We start from the raw sequence: 18,986 nt of genomic DNA, 5'->3' as shown, positions 1-18,986 counted from the left end.
TGCGGCCTGCCCCAGCGCAAGAAGAACATCATTCACACTCAGCTGCTTTCCTCAGTCTCTGTTGCCGTATGCTCAGCACCATATCTTCTTGCCCTCATTTTCTCACTCCAATAGGCCTTTCATTAACTCATGCTAAGTTTCACTCAGTCTAACACGAACACACACACTATTAAATGTAAAGCACACACACAGACTCTTCAGATGCCTCTTAGATGTTTCTGAAGAACTTTCTGGATTAAAAGTTCAGCGATGCATTCATGTGGTTGGACTTAATTATAACATTCTATTCATTTATACAATATTTGTGTTTGATTATGGAATAAGGTTTGGTAGTTTCATAGTGGAAAACAGACAATTAGCTCTACTCCTCCAGATGTGACACCTTTTATATTTCAACATGAGGAGGAAAATGTAGATATGCAGTAGTCTGACAGCGGGTGGAGGAGTGGTTATGCACTCATCCTCTCTGTGGGCTGTTTTTAATTGTGACTCCATTAAACATGTGTCCAAGCGAGAGGGTAAGGATGGATAACTGTGAATGAAAGATGTACTGAGACAGAGGAAGTGCCTGTAGGTGATTCACATAAAGGTCATGTGAAGCTCCTCATCTTGCATCAAACAAGGCCATCTCTCCTCCCATCCCCCCTTCACTTCCGCTACCATCCTTCAATATTCCTCTCTATCCTATGCCTCTCCAGTTTCAGTTGCACCCTTTTGACTTTGCTGTCTTTTTTTCCCCTCATCCTATTCGACACTCACTTTTCCTTGTTTTGTCCTCTCACTGCCACTGTTGGTATGTCAGCATCTTATGTCGGAAGCATCTTCCCTACTCTTCTCTTCTCTTCTCTTCTCTTCTCTTCTCTTCTCTTCTCTTCTCTTCTCTTCTCTTCTCTTCTCTTCTCTTCTCTTCTCTTCTCTTCTCTTCTCTTCTCTTCTCTTCTCTTCTCTTCTCTTCTCTTCTCTTCACTGCACACACACACACACACACACACACACACATATACACATAAGCAATAGTTGGTGTTTCCTCCCCTGTTTCTCGCCTTATTAATACTTATTGTCTTCTGCAGTCTGTTCTTGTTCTGTTCTTCTGTTCTAGGACCAACCAGTTTACTGACAATTAGAGGCTCTCTGACAGAAGTTTGCTTGTTTGACTTATTTTCCTCCACCAGGGAGGTCATGTTTTTGATGACCAGCTTTTATTCCCATCTGTATTCCGATTAAAAAAAATACTTCATGGATTTTGATGAAAGGGAGGGAGTGTTTGATTAATGAAGGAATGAATGGTTTTAAACTGTCAGATATTAAGATTTAGGTCCTGCAGACAAATAAACACTGACATCAACATAATTCTGAATTCTTGGGGTAGGTTTTGATTGTGAGTGAGTAATATTATGACAGCTATTGCTTTTGATGCAATGACATAATGAGAAATTTTTGCACTAGGAATTTTGTTAGTGTGCTATAACCTAGCAAATTTAGTCAAACACAAGAGCAAATAGGGCTTAATCATAGGAGCTTTTATCTTCAGTGAAAATGACACAGAACAAAAAGAAAAAACATCTCTTTTAATATTTCAGCATATTACAATACAGGCCCTTCAGTGAACTTCATATTCAGTTTTTGAAAAAAGAAAACAAAATATCAAAATAATCATTCCTTTGTCACAATTAAGATAAAAGTTTGACATAATCATGTTATGCTCTTTCCGTGGTTGTCAAATTAGAGTAACTGTCCTCCTAGCTTATGAACAGTTCGGCACATTAAAGAGAGAGGGAATGATAAATAAGATAACACGAAAAACAGGATATATAGTTTCACCACGAGACAATTCAGATTGATGATTTTTACAATATGCATATCATCATGTAATCAAGCATGTTTCCAGCTGAGGGAGGGTCCAGATGCACCGCTTTGATCTGACATTTAGTTTTAATATTCCTGCTGCTGTAAGAAGCCATGCATCTTTAGCAACAGTTACAGATCAGTAGTTATTGCAATGCACCTTCTCTCTCTCTTGAATGGAAAACATCTTTAAGATACTGTTGCCTTTAAACTATGCATCAAACACTGTTGACATTGTTTTTAATGTTGAATAGTGTTTATTACTGATGCAAAGATCACTGGAAGTCCCTGTCCACGTCACATTTCCTTCCCTCCGTATCACACATGCTCAAACCAAAACATGAAAACTATATACAACATCCCAGTGGGAAAGGAGCCAGTTGGAGCTTGTTTAATGCTGACCCATTGGAATACATTTGTCCCTCCAGTGTTCTCCTCTCACCTTTAGGGCATGGCACAAATGTGGCTCATATTCTCCCAGCACGCAATATACATTATATATTCACTGATATGTCTGTGTTTTTACTTTTGCTATCAGTCTGTCAGCTTCATATATGCTTCTAGTGTGTGTGTGTGTGTGTGTGTGTGTGTGTGTGTGTGTGTGTGTGTGTGTGTGTGTGTGTGTGTGTTGTGTGTGTGCGTGTGTGTGTGTCTGTGTGTGTGTGTATGTGCATGTTTGTTTGTGTGTGTTCATATGCAGACTCAGGATTTTCTCTCTCCTTACCTCTCAAAGCCCTGCAAATGCAGTCTCCATGGAAACAGGGGTTGGTAGAGGCAGGGGATGATGTTGACTTCCTGACACCTTCTGTCCCATGGGACACCAACTGTCAGCAACTCTGCATGTTCTTGCATTTACGTGTCTGCGTGTTTTCTTACATGTGATGAATATGATTTGTAAATGTGACCTTAAGGTAGCTACATATAATATTGATCGTCTCAGTGTGTCAGCGGGTCTGTCTGCAGGACTGTTTGGAGGCATCCTGTGTTCCAAGTGACTGGATGGATAAAGTAGTCATGGACCAGCGGCATTTGTTGTGTTCCCTTGAATGAATGAAGGGATGCAGGGATGGATGGATGGATGGACCGATGGACGGACAGACGGGCGGACGGACAGATGGATGATGGATGGACCAGTTCTCTGTTGCAAACCCTGTAATCTTACATTATGGTTACAGAGTTAAGAGCCTGATTTTGGATAACTGCATACAGTTAAATTAGTGCCATTATAATTTAGTTTTGAACCTTTAGTTGAGAAAAACCTCTCATTTTAGATATGCTCACTTGATCTCTGGGAAACTGGCTAATGAAATGGTAAATTGGTTAATAGTAGGCATATTGAGTAGGTCAAATGAGAGTGAAAATAAATGTTGACCTTAATGCAGCCCTGGAATTGATAATGTTCTGCTTTTAGCATGAGATCATGAGATGCCCAAGATATGGAGTTAAAATAACACCAACTAAAAAATAACAACAGTAACAGCATTTGAAACAGGCCATATTTATTAGATATGGAGGGCACTGTGGCTTTTATTTATAGTAGATAGTGTAGATAGACAATGATGATGGAGAGGCTAAGCAGTAGTTCAGTAGATTACCAAGGAAGGAGAGTGCCCAGAAACAGAGGCTGCTGAATAGCCACAATCCGTAGAGATCCTCTGTGAGGAAGGACGATTGGATCACGGGTATTCATTTCTAAATGCACGTTGTTTGATATACAACACTGAAGTTGACCATTTAGAAGAGTTGTGACTTGTCATGATTTTCATGTTGAAATATTTTTTCTGTGAAATTATTAGAATCCAAGTTTCAAATCTCTTCTCATTATAAAATATAGACCATTTAAAGATTTACCCCCAATGCCTCTTTCTATGTCGCAACATCATTGTATGACTCAGCGTATGACAATGTGGATGACCAACAAGGTTTGTAGAGAAGAGACACTCCGGTGACAGCTACTCTTCATCCTTACGGACAACCGTCATGCCCTCTCCCCATGAGTCTGGTACATCATATGAAACTGTCACACCAAGCAAAACCTAAAAGGCACCTGACGAAAAATGATCCGCTGCTATCTGGAGTGGGTGCGGACTATTTTACCAGCTTGAAAGGTCAACACAACCTAAAAGAGAAAGTGATGATGAAGTGTGCAAGAGTATTAGACAAAAGCCACACAACAAAGAGACAATTGTTAACAAAATGACGGTTGCAAAGGTTTTGAGACACTGTGACAGAAGATGTCTCTGGTCCCGTAAGCTAAAAAAAAACCAAGCTGATTAAAAAACATTGTTATAGCTGTTGTCATTCCATATTATCAGTGTATTTCTAGACTATTTGTTGTTGTTGTTGTTGATGTTGTGGGTGTGCAATAATGATGTAGTATAGTATGCGGATTTCAGATACCGCCCCCTCGATTTGTCATTGTCCAAATGAAGTTCATTGGAACAAGGATACCACATCCAACTGTCACCACGGATGTAAGGCCAGCTGTGTGCGTGTGCGTGTGTGTGTGTGTGTGTGTGTGTGTGTGTGTGTGTGTGTGTGTGTGTGTGTATTGGCTGGAGGTGTGCCTGGATAACGTCATACAGTAGCTTGCGTAGGTCTACTGCAGGGACATGGCAGCTACAATATTTATAGCCCCCCCAGAACAGATGAGCTCACTCAACTCAGCATGACTGTCTTCACTTTACACACATACACACAAAGAGGGAAGACGTGGCAAAGAAGTTACTCACGCAATCCTGCCACACCCACTCATATAAATATGTCCTCCTCTTTCCTCCATTTTTCACCCAGAATGACCGTGACGCACTTCAGGATTACTGTTGGTGTGAAAATATGAGAGAACACACACCAAGACACACATGTGGTTGGATAAAAGGTACCTATATTCTACATGAAAATGTGCTGCTGCTGTATGAGTCATGAGGAGAGGGTATGGTACTTTATGAGGGATTAAACCAGTGGAAAAATTAAACCACTGGAAGGGACTTTACAATAATCGCACTCACACACATTCACATAAACACAACCTATGCACAAACACACTAACTGAACGCAGTCCCCATCAGCATATGCATGTTTAAATCCTCATTTTCCAAAATAAAGTTTAAATAAAAAATATTTTGCTGTGTGTGTGTGCGTGCGTGCGTGCATGTGTTTGTGTGTGTGTGTGTGTGTGTGTGTGTGTGTGTGTATGTATTTGTGTGAGGGAATGAATGTAAATGTGAGAGGCAAGTCTGTAGAGCACCAGAAAGAAAAATCACATTTCATAAATAAATCATCCATGGCCTTGTGATGAATGTGAACACAGGCTCGCTCACTCACACACACACACACACACACACACACACACACACATACACACAAAAACACGCACATACACGAACACAAGCACGCACACACAAGGACGCACGCACAAACACAAGCAAGGCTGCAGTACTTCATACCTTGGTCATAATAGTACAGATCAGATTAGAGGCAAACAATTTTTAAAAAAGCTGTGTGCTGGTATTTCTTCTCCCTGTGTGTGTGTGTGTGTGTGTGTGTGTGTGTGTGTGTGTGTGTGTGTGTGTGTGTGTGTGTGTGTGTGTGTGTGTGTGTGTGTGTGTGTGTGTGTGTGTGTGTGTGTGTGTGTGTGTGTGATTGTGTTTTGTTAGCCTGAGGCAGTGGCAGAGCTTCACAGCATCCATCCTGCTGGACAAAACTATGATAAACAACCACCACAACTTTTTGCCCTCTCGTGCATAATCAATTTCTAAGGGAGTCTTTATTGATAGTCCCTCAAGGAGTCCAGGTGATGAGAGTTGTAAAACATCTACTTTATTAATTTAAGAGAGGAAAACGTCCTATTGAATAGAAATAATTTATTTCTAAAACAGCAAAGACAATCTTTGTTCTGCCCACTGGCATCCACACCAGTGGCATTCAGCAACTTCACCTCCGCACCCCATTGAACAAATTAGCATAAACCGTGTCATTCTCTGCAACAGGTTGGAGACAAGGCAGAAACAACCTGGAGATTTAGGGGAAAGAATAAAATAATACAACATTCCTAGAGTCCTAACAATTTTCCTTCAGATTAAACAACATTCTACGTCACATATGTGTGTTTGTCTCACTGGTTTGCAGATGGTGCTTTATGTGTGTCAGCATACTGTAACTCAGATCTCAGTTGAACACCTGGCAACATGGTTAAGTTTTTAATTGGACTGTAATACATACTGTAGCGTCCTTCTAGTCTGACCAACCGTGGAAAAATTAGCCAGCATTCACTTATTCACTCATTCACACATCACGGGCATCGCCTGCCTTTCATGGGTGAAAACCATTCACAAAGTCACTTGCATGCTAATGGTGCAACCACTGGGCCCCTGGGTTTAGTATCTATGGCAAGGAAAACTGCATGACTTCTTGTAGAGTGCAGGGATCCAATAACCAGTCTTCTGATTAAAGGATGAACACGTTCCTGAGCCATAGATTAAATAAGGTCTTGGAGAAAGTGGGAGCTTGTGTCTCCAGAGCTATCAAAAGAAAAGTTGAGTATTTTTGGGACTTGCCAGAGTGTCCTCCATGGTACATCTTCCATGCTCTTTTCTCCCATTTTTGCTGCTCTTTCCCCTTTCTGCCTCCATCACACACTTCCAAAGGCTGTGGTGATGATGAATGGACATTTACACTGGATGCAAGACAATTTGATATGCGGGAGGTTCCATCTTCCACGGATAAGTGGTGGAAGATGGATGGATGGAGGTTCCAAAATGGAATCAATGACTGTTGAGATGTAGAATCCAGGTAGAGACGCATTTTGAGATGTTTGTGTTGCGATGCAGATTATTTATCAGAAAACAGTTAGCTTTCTTGCAACAGATCTCAGCTTAGTAATTTTCTATACAGTGCCACACACACACCTTCACCTTCTCAAGGCATAAACATCTTTTAGTGCATTAAAAGCCATTAATATGCACATTTTTTGCTCTTTAATATCTTTCCAGAGGTCATGAGATGTCTCCTACTTCATTTGAAGGTCTCATAGTCTCATAGCCTTGGCAGTTTTGAATTTCTACATCCGACTTGCATGACTTCCAAACTAGACACGATTGATTTGCAGATACTTATGTCACCAAATCTCTTTTTTCTACGCCTACCTCTTAAAATAAGAATTTTGCCAGGTTCGGGAAAAACTTTTGTCCTCCAGCATTATTCTATGCAGTGAAGCAGAAATATCTCTACTGTAAGAAAAGGAAGAGAAAGTCTATTTCTGAGTGGAGGTGGACGTCTAACATCGCACAAACATTACCTTATTGAAGTTCCTCACTTATATCAAACTAAGCTGATACAGTGACACCTGTAATCATAATTAAAGTACAATCTCATGCTTTTGATAATCAGCATCAGTTACAGTTTTTTGTTCAGTTCAGAAATTGTGGGAGGAAGACAGGGAAGCAGTGTCGCCTGTCTTCCAGGCATCATGAGAAGTGCCTGTCATGCCTCTATCTTTACAGTTACAGTTATTGGAAGCATTCTATGTTCACACATAAACGCAAACACACAAACATGCACACACACTCTGTAGTGTAGAGTTACACCCTGCCACTGCAGTTTGCACTCTGTGAAGGGCAAGAGCAGTGTAACCGGCCTCCACAAACAAAAAAACACAGAGGCTCCTCATTACTCACAGCTTCTTTCAGCGACATGAAGGATTGGGAAGAGGGGAGATTATTTAAAATTATGCTGCATGTACCCATGGAGGTATTTATTTATTCTGAATATAAGGATTAATATTAATACAATTTTTTTTGATGCAGACCCTGATTTCCGCAAGAACGGCGATATGCGTTCTTCTGCAGAGGAGTGCAGCCAGGATGGAATGAGTGTGTTTTTGCAGTCTCTGGAGAATATGTTTGAGTATCATAGCTTGGGTAAACATCGCTTATGCGTAAACTTAATGTTTTTGTTTCATAAATTAAATATAATTAGTTTTACATGGTTACAGTTGTACAACAGGTGACTTATGAATAAGTGTTGCTGTAAAAGAGATATATGTTGCTTCTTAACTCACTTTGCTGCTATTATATAAGACTGGATCATAATCTGGATGGATGGAGTTCAAGTATAGAAGGGTTTGATAGGTATTGGTCACAGTGCAGCATAAAGAGAGGTAGAGAAATGACACTTCAGACTCCTTCAAATGGATTGCATGTATCTGTGAAAAGTAATAAGTTATATTTAGACAAAGAAATAAATTTGTATCCTCCAGTATGGAAAATCATACTGCTGATAACGCTTAAACTACTGAGGTTATCAGGGACAAGTAGAGAGCTTTATTTCCTAGCTTTGTGCAAGGCAAATGTTTACTGTCACAGTAAAGAGATGTCGTCACAGTTAGAATAAATGCATCTTGGAAATCAAAACAAAAACTATTTATGTGAAGACATATCAGTTTGTTGTGTAAATAAATGTTTTAATATGCAGAAATCTTAGTAAGGTGTAATTACATGCTTGCTACTTTCTTTTTTAACATTGAGCATTATTTATGGTCTGAGTGAAATATCTTCAAAACAAGCAACTGGTATGAATTTGGATAGATTAAGTGTTCTCATAACTCTTCATTCATTTTATATCATTTTTAGTCTAAATCTTAAGGTCTAATTACATTTTCATGCAAAGCTAACACCCTAGCCACTTGGTTTATCGATAGCCTAATATCGGTTTGGAACCCATTAGCTAATCACCATTCATCAATTTATTTTCTTGTAGACGAGACAATCATAAACATCTGATCTGCAACTACTTGTCTGCTGGACCTTATCCCAGCTAGCTATGGGCAAAAGGCAGGGTACACCCCAAACAAGTCGCCATCTCATCACAGTATATTAGCAAATACTAGTTTTCTAAAAAGTTAACCACAATAGTGAATGTGTTAATGTGTAGATTAGTTTAAATGTATGTTAGCTTTGCTGCAAGCACCGGCTTGATGAGCTGCCAGCATGGCTGCACATTATTCTAGTGAAGTGTGTGTCCAGTCTGTCCATTCTGCCTCAACACTGATGTATCCAGATGTGTTTGACATTTGAATCTATTCATCTGTGTATTGCATGTGATAGTGTCGATTGTAAAAACAAATAAATAAATAAACCGGTCACCGGTTTGCCACATCTATGAATTCAGCTGAAGAAAATACTATTTCAAATGTTTCAAATTTTCTTTTTTTCTTTTTTTTTTTGTAAGTAATGCTGTTGATCAGGTTTGTGGGTGTGTGTGGGTTGGTGTGTGTGTGTGTGTGTGGGGGGGGGGATAAGTAATCATTACCATGTGTAAATTAATTTAATGACAGTCTTCTTTTCTTGTTTGTCCTTCAACTTAATCATAATCACACATCCAAATGTCTCACGTCTGCAATCAGTCAAACTTGACAGAGTGTTGTCTCTTTGGAAACTGTACGCTACTCTAAATCTTGTTAGCAGGCTGCCTTACATGCATATTTTTTCCTGGTTCTGTGCTTAAATGTAAATGTGATGACTGGTGGGAATTATTTAGTGTGAGTGCTTTTGGCTGCCAGTAGGGGTCTGTGTCTCACCAAGAACCCAGACGATGATAACGGGTGTTGTAGGTGCCACTGTGGTTCAGTCCAGCTGTGAGCTGCTGTCAGTTAATGATGGATGTCAACACAGTTGCTGTAGGATGTTTCTTTTGCGTGTGGATTAGTTGGCTTCAATGTTTGATCGCTTTCCATTCTATGAAACCTGTTTCCTTGACAACCAGGTGCAAGCAAGTAGAAGTAGAGAAAGGATGCATTTCCTTTGCTGAATGCTGAATTAGCATGTTAATGTTTTTTATTGGCTGAATATAAAGTACAGTACAGAATCATTGAATAGGAAATCCCAGTTTGCCATGAGACACTTAAGAAATGGAGGGATGAGAAAGAGTGAATAAGGAGGGGAAAGGTGCAGAATGAAATCAATGAACGATCAAATCATTTGTAACTAATGAGACACCGCTCGTAATTTAAGACCCGCTGGACTATAACATTTTTTTCCTGCAGAACAGGAGTCAAGTCAACTTTGCTCCCATATTCACACAAAGGAATATGGGAGAGATGAAGTGCAGAGACTCAATATAGTTCTGTACTTTTTTGATTTTGAAAACATTTGGTTAAAAAAAAGGATCGTTCTGTTTTTTGCTAGTTTGCTAATGATTCACAGCAATTTTTTTTCAAATAAAAGTAAATTAATTTGAAACTGACTAGGTGATCTGATGCTCTCGCTAAGGCTACAACCTTTCCAGCAAACACTTAAGGACAAGAGCTAGTAAAATTACAAGCTTTATCACGTCTAAGGAATCATTCATTTTTGATGGTAATCCCAAGTAAAAAAATATCTTATCTGGATCTTTAGCACCACAAGAGGATTGTGATTTAAAGTTTTACTCCTCACTCCTTCACTTTATTCAGCCAAATCAAGAAAAAGTATTAAAAAATAGAAATATGGTAGTTAGAATATCAAATATGAAGCTACAATATACAATCCCAATTCCAATGAAGTTAGGATGTTGTATCAAATGTAAATAAAAACAGAATACAGTGATTTGCAATTCTTTATCAACCTATATTCAATTGAATACACTACAAAAACACAATATGTAATGTTCAAACTGATAAACTTTATTGTGATTTTTTTGTAAATATTCACTTTGAATTTGGTGACTGCAACACATTTCAAAACAGCTGAGAACAGGGGCAACAAAATCCACAGATGAACAGGTTAATAACAATTAGAACTCTGCCACCAAAGCAAAAGCCATTTATCAACAACACCCAGAAACGCCGACGGCTCCTCTGGGCCCGAGCTCAACTTAGATGGACTGACGCAAAGTGGAAAAGTCTTCTGTGGTCTGGATAGTACACATTTCAAATTGTTTTTGGAAATTATGGACGTTGTGTCCTCTAGGCCAAAGAGGAAAAGGTACATCCGGATTGTTTTCCACACAAAGTTCAAAACCCAGCTTCTGTGATGTATGTGGTGTGTTAGTGCCTGTGGCATGAGTAACTTGCACATCTGTGAAGTCACCGTTAACGCTGAGTGGTACATACAGATTTTGAAGCCACGTATGCTGCTATCCAAGCAATGTCTGTTTTCAAGGACGCCCCTGCTAATTTTAGCAAGACAATGCCCAGGAACATTCTGCAAGGGTTTCAACAGCTTGGCTTAGTAGTGAAAGAGTGCAGGTAGCTGGCCTGCCTGTTGTCCAAATCTGTCTCCCATTGAAAATGTGTAGCACATCATGATCATGAAGCGCAACATAGGACAGCAGAAACCCCGGACTGTTGAGCAACTGAAGTTATACACCAAGCAAGAATGGGAACGAATTCCACCTCTAAAACTTCAACAATTAGTTTCCTCAGTTCCCAAATGCTTATTGAGCGTTGTTTAAAAGAAAGGTGATGTAATACAGCTGTAAACATGCTCTTGTCCCAGCTTTTTTGGAATGTGTTGCAGCTGTCAAATTCCAAGTGAGTGAATATTTCCAGAAAAAATAAAGTTAGAAAAATTGAAAATTAGGTATCTTGTCTTTGTCTTCAATATAGGTTAAAATATAGGTTAAAAAGGGATTTACAAATCATTGTATTCTATTTTTATTTATGTTTTTCACAACTTTCCAATTTAATTGGATTTGGGGTTGGATAAATAAAGACAAAATTATAAAGACATTACTGAGAAATAATGCTTCATTTTAAATGAAAAAATGTTCCGTAAATCTGTCAACACACTGTTCACCTTTCAAATATAATTTGTTGAAAAACGGACAGACACAGAAATCCCAAAACAATTCTTAGATATTTTCTGTTTTGTAAATCCTACTTAACATCTGCTTCCCCACTTACCCATTCCACAGTCTGCTGCTCTACAAATTGTCATTGAAATCTGTTGAGAACTTTTTTTTAAATATTCTGCTAACAAGCAAATAACAGTGCAAGCATACAAACCACAGGGGAGAAAAATAACAGTGTGGGAAAACAAATAATGGTAACAATTACAATCTAAAAGACATCACCTAGTAAGTATTGCATTCTGTGGTTAGGAAAAATGTGAGATGTGCCTTCTGGTCTCTTACATTGGACACACTTCAAAATGCCTGTATTCTACAATTCCAACAATGCAATGCAAATGTCCATGCCTGTCTGTAAATGTACAGACATTATCCACGTCATCAAGATGATTGTTTAAGTCATCATTTTTATGGTCTTCACCTTCATCAAATCTTCATCGAATAGCAACATCTAAAGCGAGAAGATGATGTAAAGAAAAGACCTGGGACAGAATCTGTGTCGGGCCACCGCAGTGATGACTCAGCCCTATCCAAAAATCGTCCTTTCTACCAGATCACACAATGTTGTGCTAAAGTGGAATAATTCAATATAAAATAAGTAGAGTGGCTCCTTATTATCGTACTTTTTAGTTTGTGTGGCACCATCCTTAGTGATGTTGTGAATATTGCAACTTTGAAAATTAGATCCAGTAATGTCAATTCAAGTACAAGTAAGCCACATATCTACAACTCATCAATCACATGTAATTATTGCAATGCAGTTGCATCATGGGTCATATAAAGAGAATCAACTGCTGTCGTGCAGTAAAAATGTGATCCTGAAACATGCTTGACATTCTTGACTTCATAAAAGCACTCGAGGGTTTTTCTGTCTCCAGTCAAATACATACACTGTGAAATCCTACAGAGAGAGGAGGGACCGAACAGACTGCCATTTATAAATAGAAAGAATCAGCACGCACGCTACTGTGCTGCAGGAAAATAGGTCTCTTGAATTTGTGTTGGGTGAGCATTTTATCAGGAGGAACTAGAGCGTTTCATGTCATGCTAATTCTCTGCATCAGCTCTAAATTTGATTTAAAACTCCCTGAACTTCCATCTACCTCTGGTTGTATGAGTGATCGGAGTAGAACAGGTGGCCAACGCCCCCGGCAGTCCTCATCTAAGCCCTGCCTCCTTTTTGCTCCGTCAGCTGATTGCTATCCTCCTCCTATCGTCCTCACCATTTTTTCCCTGATCACAATCCACAAATCACCAAACTGCTTTCGTCTTTTTTTGTCCTGCCTGTCCTGTTTATGCGTCCCCTCGCCTCTCTCCCATCCCTGCTGCCCCCAATACAATCTGCAGTTAGAGCAGGCTGACTGGGGGAGTGCTGTTGTCCCCAGCTGAGGGCAGAGGGAGCAGCACAGGAATTTCATCCAGCCCTTCTGCACTCAGTGACATCCTCAACTCAGAGGAGTTTACCCTCTTTTTGCTCTTCATCATCTGATCTCTTTCCACCAATCCTCATCTTCTCTTTGCCTGCTTCTGTTTATCTTTTCATGGGGGGCCTGTTTGAGGAATTTAATATGTTTAGCCTTCACCATGAACCCAACCGTGAAGATCCACCTTCAGAATGGGACACACTTTAATAACTACATGTACCAGGTAGGGACTCAGCACCCGTACAGTGTGTGGACTATCTGTGACGTCCAGCTCAGGTTGCTCTCTCTGTAGCCTCCACATGCCCCTGTAGACTTCAGCGCTGATGACTGTTTTCTAGGACTGAGATAGGGCCTCTTCTCCTCCTCTTCCTCTTGTCCTCCATCGGCCTGCAAAAAATGATTAATGCATTGCAGTGATGCAAACTGCATATCTGTGTAGAAAAGCTTTTCACTGGTTAATGTGGCTAGTTGTATGTTTTAACCACCATGCTGTCCAAGAAAATAAAGGATTTAACATCCATCATGCACTGATGGGGATTCATCTTTGGCTGCTGTCTCTGCTTGCTTTACTGTATGTTTACTGGGAGGCAGACTCCCATGATGCACATCCCAAACCCTTTGTGCTTTTCCTTTCATCAGACCAAAGGAAGCATTTCCCTCTTCTTCTCTTTCTTTGTGACTCTTTCTGTTGCAGCTTTGTTTTTCTTTAATGGAATAAAATGAATGGATGCTATTCTAGGGTCGGGCCTCCAAATAGACACAGAGAACGGGACAGAGTTGAGGGATATCTTGCAAAGCTTATGCACCTTTAGATTGCTGAACCAAATGAAAGTAGATAGTTGATGTGTCAGCTCTAAAATGCTTTTGCTACATCAACCAACATTATGGCCAATAATCAGGATATGAAATGACTTCAGTATGCATGATTTCACAGTGAGGGATTATGGTCCCTTTTTGCCAGGTTTCATTTAAATCCCCTCAGAAGTGGTTGGAACTCTTCTAGATTCACGTTTTCCTTGGAATTCCCACAGAAAATTTTATTTTCTCAAGGTGTTCAGTGAAGGATTTAGGAGTTGCATTTATTCCAAGCATAATTGGTGCTGTGTTATCAGCCTTCCAGAAGTGAGTTGAACACTGGCATGGTTTCAGTCAGTCTTAGCATTATCTCTAATGTTCTTCAGTCCAGCTGATTTGCTGATAACTAACAATGGTGATGCAGAAGCAATAATTTTACTACATTTGTCTTAGTCAAGAATAATAATAATAATAATAATTTAAAAATGCGTGTTTTTGCTTTTACTCTCAAGTCTTTGTATCGTAAAGCATCTGGAAAACTTTTCAGTCAGTTGATACTCAAGTGCAGCAGTCAGGGTAAAGTCAAGTGCTGCAGTCAACCGCTTCACCTCCCATGTCTCAAGTGCTGTCACGCCATAATGCAGGGGTAACATCCGCCAACAGGCGCCGTGCCTCTTTGTTCATCTGCACTCATCTGATGAAACACTCATGTAAAGTTTGCATGCTGCTGAAACACTTCAATTTCCTAATGAGCTGTTGCCATGGCGATGACTGCAGTGTGCAAGGTGGTGTCATGGCAACAGATTACTCACTGCCTTCTTAGGGCCGACACCCAGGGAAGGTGTGGTGGTGAGCCGAAAGCCAAGCCACACACACACACACACACACACACACACACACACACACACACACACACACACACACACACACACACACACACACACACACACACACACACACACACATACACACACGTGTGTGTGTTGACAAAGATTTGTCAGAGGAAGCTTGAGTCTACCTCTGCTGTTTGCTGCCTCACCCTTTCTTCATCAGCGAGGAGTTGCAGAGCTGTGATATCTGAGTCTCTCAGGGGACTCACTCATTCTCCAGTCACTGACGGCCTTCATCTCCACTGTGGCACTCCTCAGTGAATTTATCACAATTTACAGAGTTAATTTAGTATCTTTTGATGACCACGACCTTGCCCTGTGAGTCATAAAATGTGTGAGTTAGTCAGTTAATGAGTCACGTTTACAGTTCCTTTCTTTTCTCCCTTAGTCACACATTGTCTTCTTTTTCTCTCCTCACACCTCGTCGTTCTCATTGACTTGTATTTATTTTTGGCTTCAGTTTCCTGACTTGCTAATCAACCTACACGCAACAGAACAAAAAGAAAAACTTAAGTTTGTTGTACCTTTTGAAGGTCGACTACAGTATCTGAAATTTCCTGTTCATTCATGGAGTTGTTTGTGTGTACGACACAGTCCAGTAAACCTTTTTTTGTCTTTTGTTGGAGATTTTCGGCTTTTCTCCAAATTATTTTGAGCATCCTGCAGAGAGCAAAGCATGTAAGAAGAATTTGGCACTATCAGTGGCAGAGAGAGCAATTGAGAAGCAAAGGAGAAAAATGTAACATGAATGAAAAACACATCAGTTTCACCATGTGCAACAAGAACAACTTGGGGTGGACACTGCCGGTCATGTGACACTACTATCATATGGTCTGTCAAACTGAGGTACCACTACTTTTTCAAGTACAATATAAAACCTTGAATTTTTGGACATAATTTTTCCATTGACGATCAACATCCGAGAGGGATTTCTGATATAAATTTGACATTTTGTTTTTATTTTTTGGTGTTTTTGAGTTGTTGAAATCATAATTGAAAAGTCAAGCATTGGCAGACAGCTCAAAACATGAGTCAGAGTGATTTTCACTTCATCGGGTTCATGAAAGCGTGATGTTTTTGAAGGCATTCTGAACCTAAAATAGCAGCTTCACTCTTCAAGCTGACACAGAGATCACAGGGATGCCTCGTGTCTCATGCCTCACTCTGACATACTGTCAATCACTCATATGTGCATCATGAGCTGATACCCCCACCCTGTTCTCACTTGTCCAATCACAGCAGCATTCTCTGCAGGGAGGGACTTTGCAGGCTTTGGACATCATGAGACACTCCCCTTGCCTCTGATTGATGGCTTACATTTAGGCATGGCGAATCCTTGCAAACAGAATTGTGAATGCTACCTAGGGTTATAGGAGTCAGATGTACATGGTGACTGATTTAGCATATATGACATATAGTTATTCTTACAGACGTTACCTACTGCAGCTTAGAACTGAATGATGAGAATAACTAAATATGTTAAAAATAAATCAATCAATCATTTCATGCAATTCATTAATGACAACATTCTTAGTGTACTCTGATTCCCATTAGTAGATAATTAATATATACAGTAGTGACTGTGCTGGAAATACACATACACACACAAACACACACACACACACACTCCACTTTTTTCATCCTTTAATCCCAAACTGCTTAAGGAAGCGAGGAGGAGAAATCGCTTTACAATGTCTGGGCTCAGCAGAGTTTGCTGTGCACTTGCTGATATCTCATCCTGTGGTTGGAGGCAGACGCCTGGAATCTTCTCCCCGCTCAATGAGATCTGCTCTCTGACACATGCTGAGGTTTTGCTGAATTGCGTCTGTGTCTGGCTGTTGTGTGAATTTGATTGTGGCGCACACATCAAGCAACGCATGAAGCAGCCGGATGGAAGATGCTAGAAAGATCTTCACGGGAACTAATTACAATTACTTTCCTAATACAGTGGTGTGTTGTATTCATACATTATACTTATCTGTTCTGTTAATACTCCCTACAGAGGTCATGCATTTACACCTTACCACTTCTTGGTTATTTGTCCGTGCATGTCTTCCTTTTGTTTTGTATGCAGTTTTTTCAGGAGAGATGCAGGGAGTCTCAATGACAGTGGGATGAAAGGATGATGAGATAAAGAAGAGAGCAGAGGGAGAGAGAGGTGGCCTGTTGAGCCTTTTAGCCATGATTGAAAGAGACAGTGAGCTCTAACATGTGTTGGTGGATTTAGGCTGAGCTCCTGTCTGTTGGTGCTCTCCTGCAGAATAAGAGAAAGCAAAATGAACATGCTGACCCATTTTCCCCTTTCTCTTCTATTGCTTTTTTCTTCTCTCTTTCTCTTTCTCCCTCTCTCTCTTTCCTCCCAAGTTGCTCCCTCCCCCTCGGGAGACTTGTTTTTGCTTGCAGCAAAATACGAAGGGATAACATAAATCCACATCATTTTGTTGGAATATAGATTATAGAGGTGTGTGTTTGCTTTCCTAAGATATTAAATATGGCATTTTAGTCATTATTATTATTATTATTATTATTATTATTATTATTATTATTATTATTATTATTATTATTATTATTATTATTATCATCATTGTTATTATCATTATTGTTATTATTATTATTATTATTATTATTATTATTATCATTATTATTATTATTATTATACAGCTCAGCCAGTGTGCTCTATTGCTGGTTTTGCTGTTCCACGTGATATCAAGTTTTAAATCTATAACCACTGCCTTACAATTTCCATTCTCTACTTTGTAATGTTATTTATTCTACTCTACATTTATCTGAAATTTTAATAAGTTACTTTGCACATTTGGAAGGTTGGAACAAAGCTAATATTCAACATAATTTTTTTGTTTTGTTTAGGATAATGATGTATGGTTTATCAGTGACCCAAGATTACAAAAATTAAATTAAAATCAATTCCACTTCATAAGTCAAAGTAAAAAAAAAAATCCAGTAATATAATACACGTGACACAAACCTTAAATTGAGTAGTTAACATCTGAGTATTTTTTCCCATTTGTCATTAGTTTTGATAAGATACTAGTGACATATTTTTAATTTAGAAGGATGCCCTTATATGACGACATTCAGTTTTTTCTTCGCTCTGTGTGAAGACTTGATTTCAGACTGTTGATAAATATCAGAGAGCCTTGTACTTACGCTATGAAACTTTATTTGTGCAGTTGGTTTTAATGAAACTTTAAAAATGTAGTTGGTTATTGATAGATTACTGAATGGGCCAACCAATGTCCCAATTTGTTATTAACTGTCTGCCCAGACATTTTTAAGGACATAGTTCAACAGTAAGATGCAGACTTAAACCCAAATGTAAAGGAAGTAAGCCTGTGCAGTCTGTGATTTCTATTCTCATTGTTAATAAAGGGAACTTTTCATAACAATTTGGGACCCCTATTTGAGTGATGTGGACCTCTAAGTCATTGTACAGGGCATACTTACACATAGCATCAAAAAACATCTTCATAATATTAATATACATATGGACAACATTTGCTGAAAATTAAATAAGCCTCAAGTTATTCAGGGGCATCATTTCACCTACAGAACTTAAACAACTGAGTAGAATGTTCAGGGAACCTTAAAACATTACTATATTTACAAAATATGAAGATAAAATGTCATCTTTCTTAAATTTGGTGTGAAAGAAGAAATTGAATCAAACAGTACATTCAAATGGTTGCTGAATACTGACAGGCCAGGTGCACTTTAGACAGAGTAGAAAGGATGACACCGTGATTCTTCGACAGACTGACACTTTATTAAGTATGTTTTGCATTTTGTACAGAATTTCCAAGAAGTTCACAAAACCTTTATACTAGACAGTAAGAAAGACAAAACATATTCATATCACAGAAACTAAATGGAAGTCAGAATGAATGTGATCCTTTTTACCTGTTGTCATGGCTACATGCTGTTTTGCAACGGATGCGGTACATTTTACTGTGTGGTCCAGGACACACTGCAATGAAGCTGCTGAAAGTCTAAAGCCAGTTGCGGCCTCGACCACCTCAGAATGTGGTCTGAGTGATCACATCTCAAGTGTGGGGCTGCTGAGATGGGACTTCAAACATTGTGTATTTGTTACGAATACAAACAGCTTCTGGGTATTAATTTGTACATACACTTACAAGGCGTGCCAAAAATAGCACAAAAATGCATTTGAACTTGCATTTGATGAGAT

General features: G+C 39.3%; 1 protein-coding gene across 1 annotated transcript in view; it reads left to right on the top strand.

Moving 5' to 3' along the window:
* ppfia4 (PTPRF interacting protein alpha 4) overlaps positions 1-18,986 on the top strand; it is a 55,269-nt gene that overhangs the window by 14,408 nt on the left and 21,875 nt on the right. The window lies entirely within an intron of this gene.

This window comes from Antennarius striatus, chromosome 5 (genome assembly GCF_040054535.1).
Source record: "Antennarius striatus isolate MH-2024 chromosome 5, ASM4005453v1, whole genome shotgun sequence".
In the NCBI taxonomy this organism is placed as follows: domain Eukaryota; kingdom Metazoa; phylum Chordata; class Actinopteri; order Lophiiformes; family Antennariidae; genus Antennarius; species Antennarius striatus.
This window is presented reverse-complemented; position numbering and strand designations above follow the sequence as displayed.